This window comes from Xiphias gladius, chromosome 4, assembly GCF_016859285.1.
Source record: "Xiphias gladius isolate SHS-SW01 ecotype Sanya breed wild chromosome 4, ASM1685928v1, whole genome shotgun sequence".
Lineage (NCBI taxonomy): Eukaryota > Metazoa > Chordata > Actinopteri > Istiophoriformes > Xiphiidae > Xiphias > Xiphias gladius.
The window spans coordinates 8,482,074-8,496,533 of record NC_053403.1 but is presented as its reverse complement, the minus strand read 5'-3'; the positions used below and the strand labels follow the sequence as shown (position 1 = coordinate 8,496,533).

The 14,460-nt window shown below is 41.6% G+C and overlaps 1 protein-coding gene across 1 annotated transcript in view; it reads right to left on the bottom strand.

Moving 5' to 3' along the window:
- The window catches only part of fut8b (fucosyltransferase 8b (alpha (1,6) fucosyltransferase)), an 88,643-nt gene extending 74,922 nt beyond the window's left edge, over positions 1-13,721 (bottom strand). Inside the window, exon 1 of the mRNA XM_040126225.1 lies at positions 13,528-13,721. The gene's annotated coding sequence lies outside the window, so the exon portion shown is untranslated. The remainder of the gene's footprint in view (positions 1-13,527) is intronic.
- Between the last annotated feature and the right edge of the window lie 739 nt (positions 13,722-14,460).

The window sequence follows — 14,460 nt, the reverse complement described above, 5'->3', positions numbered from 1 at the left end:
CTATAGTTGGGTGTATAATAGTTTATGATTTCCAATCCGTATCCGTATCCGTATGCTTCAACCAAACTGCCAGATCATCAGTCAGGGTCTGAAATCCCCTCCGCCACACCTTTATGAAGTCAGAATTGGAGGAACCACATCCAATAATTTTAGTAGCTTTCTCAAAATGTCAATCCGAATAGCACTCCCACAAATTTATCACGTGTGCAAAGGTGAGAAAGTATGCATGATTTGAATTTTTCTCTAAAGCTCTCTTTTTTCCCTCCATTCTTCACAAAAGTACTCTCCTGAAAGTGTTGGCTGCTACCTCCATTCCAAGGATTCATCACATCACGTCCCTCCCTAGCTTTTCTCTCCATATTTGACAGTGGTCATTAGGAATGGTATTAACACTTTAGATTTAAGACATGTTAGGATGACACTTATAGCATAATGACTGCTGTGCTCGCACACATAATTTACTTCAGAGGGGCTGAAGGGTTCATGTACACATTCAAGGACCAAGTAACTTACTAGTAAAGGAAAGTAAAATCATTTGGTACAGAGCACGCTTTGAGAGAAGGCCAGGATGGAACCTGGGGTTAATTCTCATTGTGTTGGCTATCAGTCGATGGTGCTAGAGTGCTAAAACTGAACCTTTAGATAGGGTTCATAATACTATGGTGAGGTGAAAATCGTGATTTTCTGGTTTTGCCATTAAGAACATCCAAGGGCACAAAGAGGGTTCACTCAAGAACGATGGCAGGGGCATGAACGCAATGTGGGGGCCTGGTGGGCACTAGCAGCCCATACTTCTAATCCCAGTTAAGACAAGCCTGGCAGGCGAGCCGACACAAAGGAGCTTGGTCCAGTGTTAGCGGAATTAAAGCAAAGCCTCTCCTCTGTTGTTATGTTAATCCACAAGACAATGATTATCTGCGGGGCAACGTTGCCACGGTGATAAACATGGCTCAAGAGTGCCTCAATTAGGGCGCCTATTGCCAGAGGAGAGCAAAGACTGAGTGAGGCGGATGATGCCACTATTAACAAAAAAGAGACAGAGTGCAGAAGATGTTTTGTTATTTCAACCGAGTGGATGGGTGAATTTTTAAATAGAAGGGTAAGCTTACAGATGAAGCTTGACCCTCACAGCTTGACCTTGGCCAGGCCTGACCCTCTCCATGCTGTAAAGACTTCACCACTCACTGGGACAAGTACTTCTATAGCGAACATGTAATTAGCTCTCACATGCAGACTCAGTAAGATATTCTGCAACGACTATAGCGTACCATTGTGGCTCTCAATAAAACATTCAACGCTGCGCATGTGGAATGATGATGAGTAAGTATGCCATTCAGGGTTGCGGTTACCCTCATTCATCCTCTAATGTGACAGCACAGCAGTTCAGGTGGTTGCACTGTTTTAGTTTTTGTTTAAACATCAAGAGTTGGAGGACAACCATAACACTGGATTCATCTATAATAATCCTTATTTACTCCACAAATCAAAGTGAGGAGGCATAGCCCTTGCCGGGTTTTTAAAGCTCTTCACTGAGTTGATGTGCCAACTTCAATTCTTTGCTGTTGTCACAAGATCAAAGAAAAGTAAAATAACAGGGTAGGGGAAGCTGTTTTCTGTTTCTAGAGCGCCTTGTCACACAGATGCATATTTGAAAACCCGGTAGTGTGGCTGGCATCACACGAGTGTCTCCTCGATCCTCGTCAAAACTAGCTCTGGGCCACCGACATAGACAGACAGAATATATCCCACTGGCTCAGACTACCTCCATCCTGTCTATCCAGTCCTCTGTCACACTTTCCTGCTGTTTCCATGAGGGATGTTTCATCAATTTTTGATATGTGGTCAGTCACTTGCTCTTGCTCTCTCCCTCTTCCCATCTGTCCCGCAGTTCCAACGGCATAATAGGCCTTAGATTGCTGTGTCATCTCGTTGAGTCCTATTAGGGGCTCTTATATCTGACTGGCATGTTGTTAATGCTCCCCCAGACAACAGCTAAAACCGAGGAAAGGGTCTGCCAAGCAGGCCCCTGAAAGCCCCCTCTGCATTCATGGCACTGGCAATAAGGAGCAGTGGGGTTGTGGTGGAGGATGGTTACACGACAACATGCAAACAGAGTAAGGGGAGGAAATGACACTGTGTGCTGCAACACCCCTGGGGCTACATGACAGACATGTCACATGCAAATGGTCTCATGCTGGTTTGCCAAGGGCTTTGCCATAGGTGAATGCCAGTGCTGCCACTCTCACAAATGCTAAAGGAGGACTGAGGGGCAATAGCAAGCTTGCAGAGGCAGCAGGATACGTAATAGAAAATTGCTGATGCGGTAAAGCAACGATGTGGCCTATGAATCTGACTGGGAGGTAAGTGCAGGTATTGGGATTGGACAAGTGGTCCTGCATGGTTTACAGTCTTGCCCTGCAAAACTAGCAGAGCAAGATGTTACAGCTGCAATAATTTTTAACCTCAGAATCTCTATGACATGAGCTGAAAAGATGCTAGAAATTAAGAAACAGTGAGGATGGACACCAAAGGAATGGAGGAGAAAAATAAATATTGAATATTATAGGGTGTTTTGTACTTTTCCCCATTCTGGGGTATCACAGAGCCTCATAGAGCATCAGCGACGAAACAGCGGTGTTTCCCAAATTCCAAACCGATAAAAGACCGCAATATCCTCTTTTTCTGAAACTCTCAAAATCTTGAGGCTCAGGCTCATGCTGGCCTGCTGACCTCAACAAATTTGAGGGTGACACGGACGTCCGAACAAAGTCTCACATACACCCTCTGATAATGAAATTTATGTCACTTGGACCCTTGCAGACCTTCGCGTAATCGAGGATGCGGGAAGTATAACACTGGGCTTATTTGTAGTTTTGCAATTGTTCTGCATTTGTGACGTTACAGGAAAGATGGCAGAGGCCAGGGGTTGGCATGTGTGAAAAGATAATGAGACAAACACAGAGAAAGCTTTAAGGTTTCTAGCAAATGTAGAACTCAATTTACTCCCAACATCATGGTTTCTGTTTACAAAGGAATGGACAGCCTTTTTCAGTTCTGCTTTTGGAAGTGCTGTGGGACCGAAAAATCAATTTACCACTTTCTGAGGGGAAACCCCTGGCAACCAGTGAGGTCCTGTGTTATCTTGAGGGTAATACGTGTTACTTTTCACTAGACGTACACTTACTTATATGAACAGCCCAAGCAAACTACAAAAAGCCACCCTCTGCACTGTACAAGGGCTGAAAATTTTCTACTGATGTTGCAGTATGAAAGAATGCAATATCTATATCCAAAGCCTGCAAAATGAGCATTATAAATTAATTTTATAACTCAATCAATAACTGAAACACTGAGAATGAGACTCTTCTGGCACACAGAACTCTTTTATGCCCAGAAATACCATTAAGCAACAAGAGATTGGAGATAGGAAATATTCCCACAATTCTCCAAAGGGGACGCTCCTGGAAATGTTTCAAGTCACATCTGTTAACTTAATATAACCTTAAATCTATTCTTCAAATGCATTGCAAATGCAATATATGTCAAAATAATGCTGAGGTATGTTTTGTCTGTATTTTGCAGATGTAGCTCTGTATTACTCTGCTGTCTTTGGGTGAGCAAACTGAACAGGTATGAATTAATGTCAACTTACAGAGAGAATCACAGTGTAATCCACTTCTTACTACCTCTGCGATCACTCGGTATGTACAATGAACATGCAGATATTTCTGTCTATTGTGGGTGGGCGTACTCCATGAAGAAAATTTGAAAACTCAGAACTGTTCACCGAAGTACTGCTGTATACAATTATTGACCAGATGTATTCAACTCAAAGCAACTCAGTTTTCTGGTTAAAATTCTAGCCCTTCTTTGTAAAATACCATCCTGATCCTTTGCTGATGTCCTCAATTAAATCCATCTCAGCCCTAAAGGAGAGTTGTGAGAAAAGAACTAAAAATAATAATCCACCCTCAGATACTCTTACACTGTTCGAAATCATCAATATGTGATGAACAATGCACTCCAGAAGTTAGCCTGCGATTGTTAAAAGTACAATTTTGTTGTACCCACTTTCCTTCCGTCTTCCTTGGCTAATTCGACTTCAGTTAATGATTTTCTATATTTCCCAGAGTGCTTTTCAACAACCCCCAGAGAAAAGGTCTGACAAGCTCAATGGAACAACCGGTTTATTCAGCTGTGGGTTATAGACCTATATGTAGGGGGAAAAAGATTCATAAAAAGATTCATAAAAAGATTCCAGTCAATTGCGTTGTGCATTTAAGACAGAACACAAAATGTCTTGCAGCTGCACTGTATTCTGGTCTTTTGAGGCTACTTTCTGGAGAAATTACTATCACTGCCTGGTTAACAACGCATTTCCGCTAGTAATAATTGATGGTCATTTAATTTGCTCCAAAATTAGGTCTTTTTGTTTGATTCCGAGGGGTGGATATGAAAAGCTTATTTATAGTTGGGATTGCCAAATACAGGGAAATATTGCATTACACCCTCTGCATTTGGTCATTTTGCTGGGGAGTAGGAAAAATAACATCAAACAATGAAGTGGTTCCAGAAACTAACCATTACCATTAATTCTTAACTGTCTGAAGGTGGATATATCCATAAAGGGTATGTTTTTCCTCTCAATAGAACTGAATCGAGTATGTGGCAAACATTTGCAACTTCGTATTAGGAAGTTTATCCTTCTATTCTGTACAGTGGATGTATGTGTCTGCAGTGCCTGACTGCAGATTTTGCTGTATATTCACAGTGTGACTGCTGTCTGATTGCTAGCCTGCTGTTTTCCAGAGCGCCATGCTGGGGCAGGTGACAGGACTCCTGCAACGGAAATCCAATCAGGCCAATCCTCTACGATCCCTCACAATCCTCTCAGCTGCCGCCCTACACCGCATACCATCAGTAACACACACTGTACATGCCACACACACTTACAATGAACTCTTTGATGGATATGGAGATGGACACATGCACATTAACCACCTCACCTCCAGTGAACTTGGCACAGACATTTGGGACTGCAAAGTGTACAGTTAGGTGCATAAGTATTTGGACAGTGTCACAATTTTTGTAATTTTGCCTCTGTACACCACCACAATGGATTTCAAAAGGAAGCCATCAAGATGTGATATAAGTGTAGACTTTCAGCATTAATTCAAGGGGTTTAAAAAAAATACTGCATTAACTGTTTAGGAATTACAGACATTTTTATGCATAGTCCCTCATCTTCAGAGGCTCAAAAGTAATTTGTCAAAACAACATAATTATAAATATCAGGACTATTTTTAATACTTGGAAGAAAATCCTTTGCAGTATTAGACTGCCTGAATTGTGGAACCCATGGACATCATTAAATACTGAGTTTCCCCCTTTGAGATGCTTTACCAGGCCTTTACTGCAACCACCTTCAGTTGCTGCTTGTTTGTGGGTACTTCTGCCTTAAGTTTTCTCTTCAGTAAATGAAGAGCATGCTCAGTTGGGTTGAGGTTAGGTGACTGAGTTGGCCATTAAATAATATTCCATTTCTTTGCCATTGAAAAGCTCATGGGTTACCTTTTCAATATGTTTTTCGATCATTATCCATCTGTACTATGAAGCACCATCCTATTGGTTTTGCAACATTTTCCTGAATCCGAGCAGATAGTTGCCCATGTACTTCAGAATTCATCCTGCTACTTCTATCAGCAGTCACATCATCAGCAAACAACAGTGACCCAGTTCCATTGGCAGCCGTACACGCTCATGCCATAACACTGCCTCCACCATGTTTGACAGATGATGTGGTATGCTTTGGATCATGAGCCGTTCCTTTCCTTATCCATACGCTTTTCTTCTCTTCATTCTGGTACAAGTAAATATTGGTTTCATCTGTCCAAGGATCTTGTTCAGGAACTAGACAGGCTTTTTTATGGTTTCTGGATAGGTCTAATCTGGCCTTTCTGTTCTTTATTGTTCCAAGTGGTTTGTACCTTGTGGTATACCCTCTGTATTTACATTCATGAAGGTGTCTCTTGGTTGTAGAGTTTTACAATGATACACCTACCTCCTTGAGAGTGTTCTTGACCTGGCTAGATGTTGTTAAGGGGTTTTTCTTCACCAAGATAAGAATTCTGTGATCATCCACTTTAGTTGTCTTCTGTGGTCTTCCAGGCCGTTTGGTGTTGCTGAGCTCGCCAGTGCATTCTTTCTTTTAAGAATGAACCAAATTGTTGATTTGGCTACTCATGAAGTTTCTGCCATCTGTCTGATAGGTTTGTTTGTTTTTTCAGCCTAATGATGGACCACATATTGAGAGTTCCCATGAACAGCTACCAAATGCAAATTCAATACGTGTAATCAACTCCAGACCTTTTATCTGCTTAATTTGTCATCAAATAACAAGGGAACAGGCAACACCCAGTCATGAAACTGATTGTCTGTCAATTGTCCTATTACTTTAAAGCCTCTGAAAAGGACGGGCAATGTATAAAAATGGCTGTAATTCCTAAACAGTTAATGTAATATTTGTGTGAAACCTGTTCAGTTAAGACTGAAATCCTACTCTTCAATCACATCTTGATTTGTTTGTTTCAAATGCAATTGTGTGTTGTACAGAGGCAAAGTTATAAAAAAATTATGTCACTGTCCAAATACTTACGCACCTAACTTTAGCTGACCTCTCAATGGAGGTCACAGAGATAAATTTACCCCTTGGGGATCAATAGTGTAACAGGAAAAATCCATAAACACTGCCCCAACCATGGCATACAAACCCTCCAGAAAACAGGAATGGCAACAGTGACATAAATAGCCCCGCGCCTGTGAGAAAGATAATGTAGGCCTTTCATCGTGGTCTTGGTCCCACTTTCCACAGGCCTGGGGTTGAAGCCTCTCTGGACTTGTGTGGAAGTCACACAAGGCCACCCAGCACTGGCCAATACTGGATCAGATACCACTGCTAAATGGAGGCCATTCAATAATCCTCGTGTGTGGGTAGAGGTGGAGTGGTTGCTGGGAATTTGGGCTTGCTGTTGAAAACAGAATAATATCCAAAAACCCCCATGTAGAGGCAGGCCTGTCACACAACCTTTCTACCCAACAGTGGGAAATGCACCCATTCTGTCAGATGAGCTCATAGTCCTTTTCTTTTTCTATTCCTATGAGTGTGTCTTTGTGCATTCTGTTTTCTGGCCACAGAATGAATTTGGGCTATTGTCACTGTGATCCTAATGGCCAGCATCTGGCTATGGCTCTCTGTTTTATTTTTTGGGGTAGGGAGAGTGAGGAGTGGGGGGGTAGGAAAGAGGTGGGTGATCTGACTGCTTGTGCCTCAAGCTGCGCAGCTGTCCCAATTACTACCTCTCTCTTCTCTCCTAATTTTCCCTCCATACCCATCTGCCTCTTCAACACTCCAAATCTCTGTCCCATCCATCCGTGGACGTCACTGGTGTGGGTTTGTATTTTCAGGAGGCTCCTATGCTCGAAAGAGCCCTTTAGAGACTGAAGTAGGTTTAGATCCTATTTTAAATTAGATGCTGTTGGGTACATAAGACCCAGACAGTGCAGTATCTTGTCAGGCAGCTGAGAATTTTTAGCAGCATCCCTGAATCCCTCCAACCCTCCAACTCTCCTGCCTCCTCTGATCCTGGTCTGCGCTGTGGACTCAGAGGGGCTGACACGGCTGTTTGATGGGCCATGGGCATTGGACATCAAGGGATTTTGTGGGTAGGTGGTTGGCTGGTTGGCAGGGAACAGGTGGGTGGGGGGATATGGGGGTGGGATTTGATTGGTGGGGCTGATTGTGTCCTACAGTGAGTTGCTCAGTAATTTCTGATGAGATAAATATTCACAGTGTGTGTACCCATGTGAATTCAGTACCTCATCTAGGTGAGGTTCCAAAAACTTCATCGTATTCATCTTGGCGTAGAATACATATACATACATATGTATGTATATATATACATATACATACGTATATATATATATATATACATACATATACATGTATATACATACATATACATACACATACATACATATACACACACACATATACACATATACACACACACACATATACACATATACACACACACATATACAAATATACACACACACATATACACATATACACACACACATATATATATATATATATATATATATATATATATACATACATATACACACACACACACACATATATATATATATATACATACATATACACACACACACATATATATATATACATACATATACACACATACATATATATATATACATAACACATACATATATATATACATACATATACACACATACATATATATATACATATATATATAAACATATACATATATATAAACATATACATATATATATATATATATAAACATATACATATATACACATACATACATACACATATACACATATACATATATACACATACATACATACACATATACACATATACACATATATATACACATATACACATATATATACACATATACATACATACATACATACATATATACACATATACATACATACATACATACATATATACACATATACACATACATACATATATACACATATACACATACATACATACATATACACATACATACATACATATACATATATATACACACATACATATACATATATACACACATACATATATACACATACATATATACATATATACATATATATACACATACATATATAAAAATATACATATATACACATACATACATACACATATACACATATACACATATATATACACATATACATACATACATACACATATACACATACATACATACATATACATATATATACACACATATACATATATACACACATACATATATACACATACACATACACATACATATACACACATATACATATATATACACATACACACATATATATACACATACAAACATATATATACACATACACACATATATATACACATACATATATACATACATACATATATATATATACATACATACATACATACATACATATATATACACATATATATACACATACATACACACATACATATATATATATATGTGTGTGTGTAATATATATATAATATAATATACAATATATTATATATAAAATATATATATATAAAATATAATATATATATTATATATAAAATATATATATAAAATATAATATATATATATATGTAGCTGAGAAGAAATGTCGTAAGACCCACTTCCAAGCTGAGGCTGCAGCAATAACTCCAAGATACAGCAAAAGCAAGCACACATAAGCGAGTGTTTACACACGCAAATACACAGCCTCTCTGATGTGAATGCACTGCAGGTTGGGCAGCTTCCCTGCAGGGCCAAACACAGCTGAAGTAGCACACTCTTTGAAGGGGAAGTCCCAGTCAGGATCTCTCCCTGGTCACAACAACAGTAAGAGGGACAGGGCACAATCAGAACTACCCAACAACCCAAACCCAGCACACATTTACACATCCAAACCCACCCTAGACAGCTGTGGCTAAGGCATTATGTGATCTAGATCCAGTTCCTACACAAATCCAATCTGATGCCACATGGCTTTAGGGCAAAGCTCCTATTGTGCCTGTCTGACTGAATTCCTTTTCAGATCCCCCATTCTTCCACCCTGTCTTCAGACATTCAGTTGAGTAAGACAAGTGGAGAAGCAGTGAGACATTTAGACAGGCAGACAGCAGGGCAGGCCTGCTGGGGCCTTTTCTTTTTCTGCTGCTGGAGAATACTATCAGCCTGGATCAGGCTAGAATGCTCAGGCTGAGCTTCAGCAGCCGCGTGGCCCGGCCCGCTTTTCTCCATGGAAACCTGCCCCACACTCGCCCTGTGATTGGCTCATACAATCACTAGACAGACACTCTGTCTTACAATACAGATAATAATGGCCCTCTGGCAGGATGAGAGCTGGATGAGAGTGATGGCACAAAGGCCATTTTCTTACAGATTTTGCCCTTTAGAAAGGCTGAATTTTGCAAGCTTACAATAAACTAGAGACTGCAGGTATGTTGCTGCACATGACCTGTAGCTGACTATCTCTACAGTCTTTACCCTACTGTTCAAGACATCGTTTTCTCAGCAAAGTCATTAAAACCTTAAGAGATTAATGATTATTTTCATATCTTTTTACTGGTGTCTTTAAAAACCTAGAGGGCTGAGGAGAGAGAAAGCAGAAACCAAACTCTAGTCTCACATGATAAATGCCAGCCAAATGTCAACACTATACAGTGATTGTTCACTGAACCATATGCATGAACCAGCTATTCTTTATCGTTCTTGTCTTGGCGGATCAAGTCTTTCATTATATGGTTCAGAAATGGGTGGGTGTATATGTATCAATATATAATAATTTCAATGTTTCCCTTCTTCTGAGCAGAAACAACACAGGCTAAAGCTTGTTTTCAATGACTGCTGCTCTATTTACGGTACATTGTCTGGAATTTGGGAGCAGAAATACCCTGCACAGAGATTAACAATACCAACAAAACAATGCTACCAGATGAGCCTTCCTCTTTGGGTAGTATTGTTATTGCAGCTCGCTACAAGCATTGCCGTGTCTTGCATAGCCTCTTCACTTCAAAATGTGTTGTTTGTTTCCTCCATAGCTCTATTCAGCCTTCTCATCCGTCTAATGTTCTCAGGAAAAAAAAGTATATATCCGGGACAACAGGGTGCAAAAAGGGGATGTATACACAGCACACTGAAGCCAATATCAAGCATTATACACACACTGTACACTGTGCCAAAACACTGTGATGCTTGAAATTAGAATGGCTTTTCATGCAAACAGAAACGCTTGCTGTGCAGGTGACAGGCTGCTACTGCAGACAGAATTGGAATGAAAAACAAATCCAACTGCTATTTTAAATAAAACTCCACTTGTCAGTGGATTGCTGCACTAAACCAAACAGAGAAATGGTTCTTGCCATCTGACAAATTTGCACAGTGTTAAATTCAGATAAAACTATGAAATAAGTCACCTCCACATTTTTGCTCACCGCACTGCATCTAACCTCTTTGGCAGAGCATCACTAATATGTTTAATGAACTCATTAGTCAAAAATGAAGACAGACAGTGGCATGAAGCATGGAAGGTGGAAGCACAAGGGCAGGGAAAGAGGGAAAGAAACGAAGGAAGGGAAAAGAGAGAAAATAGATCAGCTGGATGGTTGGGTTGGGCTAATTCTCTAAAAAGCAGTCTCCTGTATAACAGATACGGTATCATGTGATACAGTACGTACATGGTAACAAATGCAACAATCTTCCAGTGTAATCAACTCAACAATCAGAAACAATACAATCTGGGAGGCATTCTGCAAAAACCTCCAGGCCTGCCAAGTAAATATCAAGGGTTAGTTTGAGTGTTATCGCTGCTATTAGATATGAGAGCATCATCAAATATTACGCAGCCTGGAACGGACTGTTCTATTGTTATTATGTGTACTTGGCTGGTATAAACGAGTCCACCCATGGCTGTGCCTATTCATTCCAAAAATGGCACAGCCCAGATCAAAGTAAACTGTTGCCAAAGCATGAGTCACCTTGCTTTATGTAAAATAATTGGCCCCTGACAGTTTAAAGCAGTGTAAATTCAGACGGACATCTATCAGAAGCAGCAAAGTCCCCGCCACTGGAACCTAAGACAGAGCTCCCCTGCCATGGCATAGACTGCTGTCACCGCAATATATATGGCTGCTTACTTATTCATGAATGGATTAGGGCTACTAACTCAATCAATCTGCTTCCAGTTACCAAGCCTGACTTTATTAGATAACATTAATCATGCATTAGTTGTCCATAGGTGTTGAGTTTCTCCCTTGTCAGCAACTACAATTCAAATGAGAAAATAATGGATATTAGCTGCAAATGGATCGAAACTTGGGGATAATTGTGGCGCTATACAACACTATGAGCTAATAATTTACTGTCAGACAATATGCTGTCAAGAGAAAAAAAAAAAAATCACATTGTACTTCACAGAGTTGAAATATGTCTTGTGATATTAGCAGCAGACATTAAGTGATTTGAAATACTACAAAAAACCATAATTCATCCAAATCCCAAATTGATTTCTTGAGGAAGTAATAAGATATTGCACTTATTATCCCTTGAATCTGTCATTAAATAGGATTAAAAAGAGGCTTACGCTATACTGTTCCTTGACACGCTTTGATTTTAGCTTGAGTTCTGAGGTCATGACAATATTACACCCATCCACCCATACTGAGGGTATGCAGTGTGAGCTGCACATTTATTACATGCCAATTGGCGGCACTTCTACAACACTATGAAGGCATACATCTTCTAGTGTGTGCCCCTGCTCTGGTTTGAACCTCTAGCCCTCACCAACAGTGCCGCCGAACTGAACACAGAACCACAAACACTGTGTCTTGTGTATGTGGGTGCTGCCATCTGTATCATCCTCAGTGTTGTAAGGTGTGTGTGTGTGTGTGTGTGTGTGTGTGTGTGTGTGTGTGTGTGTGTGTGTGTGTGTGTGTGTGTGTGTGTGGAAGGAGGGGTTGGGAAGCAGATCCCTCTGACCATCCTGCTGTGGTGAAAGCTCAAGCATGGACCGAGCCGGGACGTTTTACTTCATAATCACATATCAGAGGCGCTTATTACACACTAACCACACCTCCAGATGCCGAAAACAAACACACGCCTAGCTGTGGTGGGTATTACAAAGCAGTTCCTGATAGGTACGAGCAGCAGCGCACCGAGGCTGGAACACAGGCAGCATTGTCTGCCCGTCACACATAAAACACAATGAAGGAAAAGGCACCGAAGCATACACACGCACACACACACACACACACACACACACGCACGCACTTGCCAAACGCCTCCTATGTGTCATGTGCCTTTATTTTCACGGCGTGTGTGCTACGGTGGAGGTCAGACGCATTTCTGTCTCAGTCAACGGTGTGAGGGTTTACGGTATGCCCGCGACAAAAACCGAAAACAAGCGCAGCTAGCTTGTGAGCTACACGCTTCTAGCACTGTCGGTGCCTTTAGCCCTTGACAACGCTGCCAATTTTAAACCACTTTAATGCCCGTTCACTCACACTGCCCGGGTCCAGGCAGTGCCGCGGTCTTAGGAGAGGGTTTCAGACCGACTACCCTGGTCGCTGAGCGGATGCACCGTAAACCAAATTGTTTTGAACAAGCCCACTTGATTTACTCAGCAGTAGAGCAGCAGGAGGAGGACGCGGGGTAGTCTCTGTGGGTACAATGCATATAAGCGTCAACCCGTTATCCGTCTGAAGCAGAGCAACAGTACCCGAGTAGCGGCGCTGACACAACGGGACCGGATACTCCTACCTACCGTGACCGCTATTTGGTCCCCGTGATCTCAGCAGCAGCAGCGACGCAGTCAACAGGCCGGGATGTAGTCGGGGAAATCTGTGGGCTGAGCTCTGCCTCCGTAGCCCCTACGTTTACGCCATGCAAGAGGGCTATCGTCACCTACCTTGACATGATACACCGGCTTCCAGCGGCATCCGACCGGGTCCGCGGAGGCTGGGTCTGACGCAGCCGAGATTTGTTGCTCCACAAAAACTGAGTAGAAAAGGGCTGCGGCGGAAACAGGAACTGGGAGAGCCGTGGTCTCCGAATACGGCAGTCGAGGCTGCTCTGTACAGATCTGCTGGATGGTCGGTGTCAAAGCAGATCAGAGAGGGGGGAAACCTAACATCCTGTCAGGATTTTTCAAAATAATAAGCTGCGTGGTCACCAAGTGCAGCGACCTGCAGTAACCATGTAGTGTTTCTAGTGACAACAGTAGCTGTTAATTGTTTGTTTTTTTTTGTTCTCTCGGAACTCGCAATCTGTGTCTGTGGCAACTGTCACACAATCACAATCACTAAAACACTACAAATAAAGAGAAATACCCGTGCTGAGTCTGAACTCCGAGTTAAATTATATTCATTTTCTGTTCTTTCCTTTGTTACATTTGGGGCTATTTTGAATGCACTGAAACTCTATCAGAACTGTATTATTATTATTTTTCTTTTGTTCATCATTTATCGTCTTCTTTCGACCAAATTCCTTTTAAATGTTATTTCCCTCTCAAACACCCATACGGCGTAAAAGCATCTATGCCTTATGTAAAACACTTTGAATTGCCCCCCGTGTTCAAACGTTTGCCTTTCCCTTTCTGTGCCCTGAAATTCGGGCGGGGACTCGTTCTAAAGCGAGTGGGCCGTATTCCCGCCTTACGGTTATGAGCTTGTCGCTCGGCGTCTTTTACTTTGGAGGCAGAGTGGCGGCACTTCCTGGCCGCACGTGGCCCCCGCTCGGCTGGCTTGACTCGGGCCCATGCAGACCCTGGTGGGAGTCGGACGCGCGCGCGCGCCAGTGTCAGGTTGTTGTACTGCAGTCCGGCTCGTACACCGACAGAACC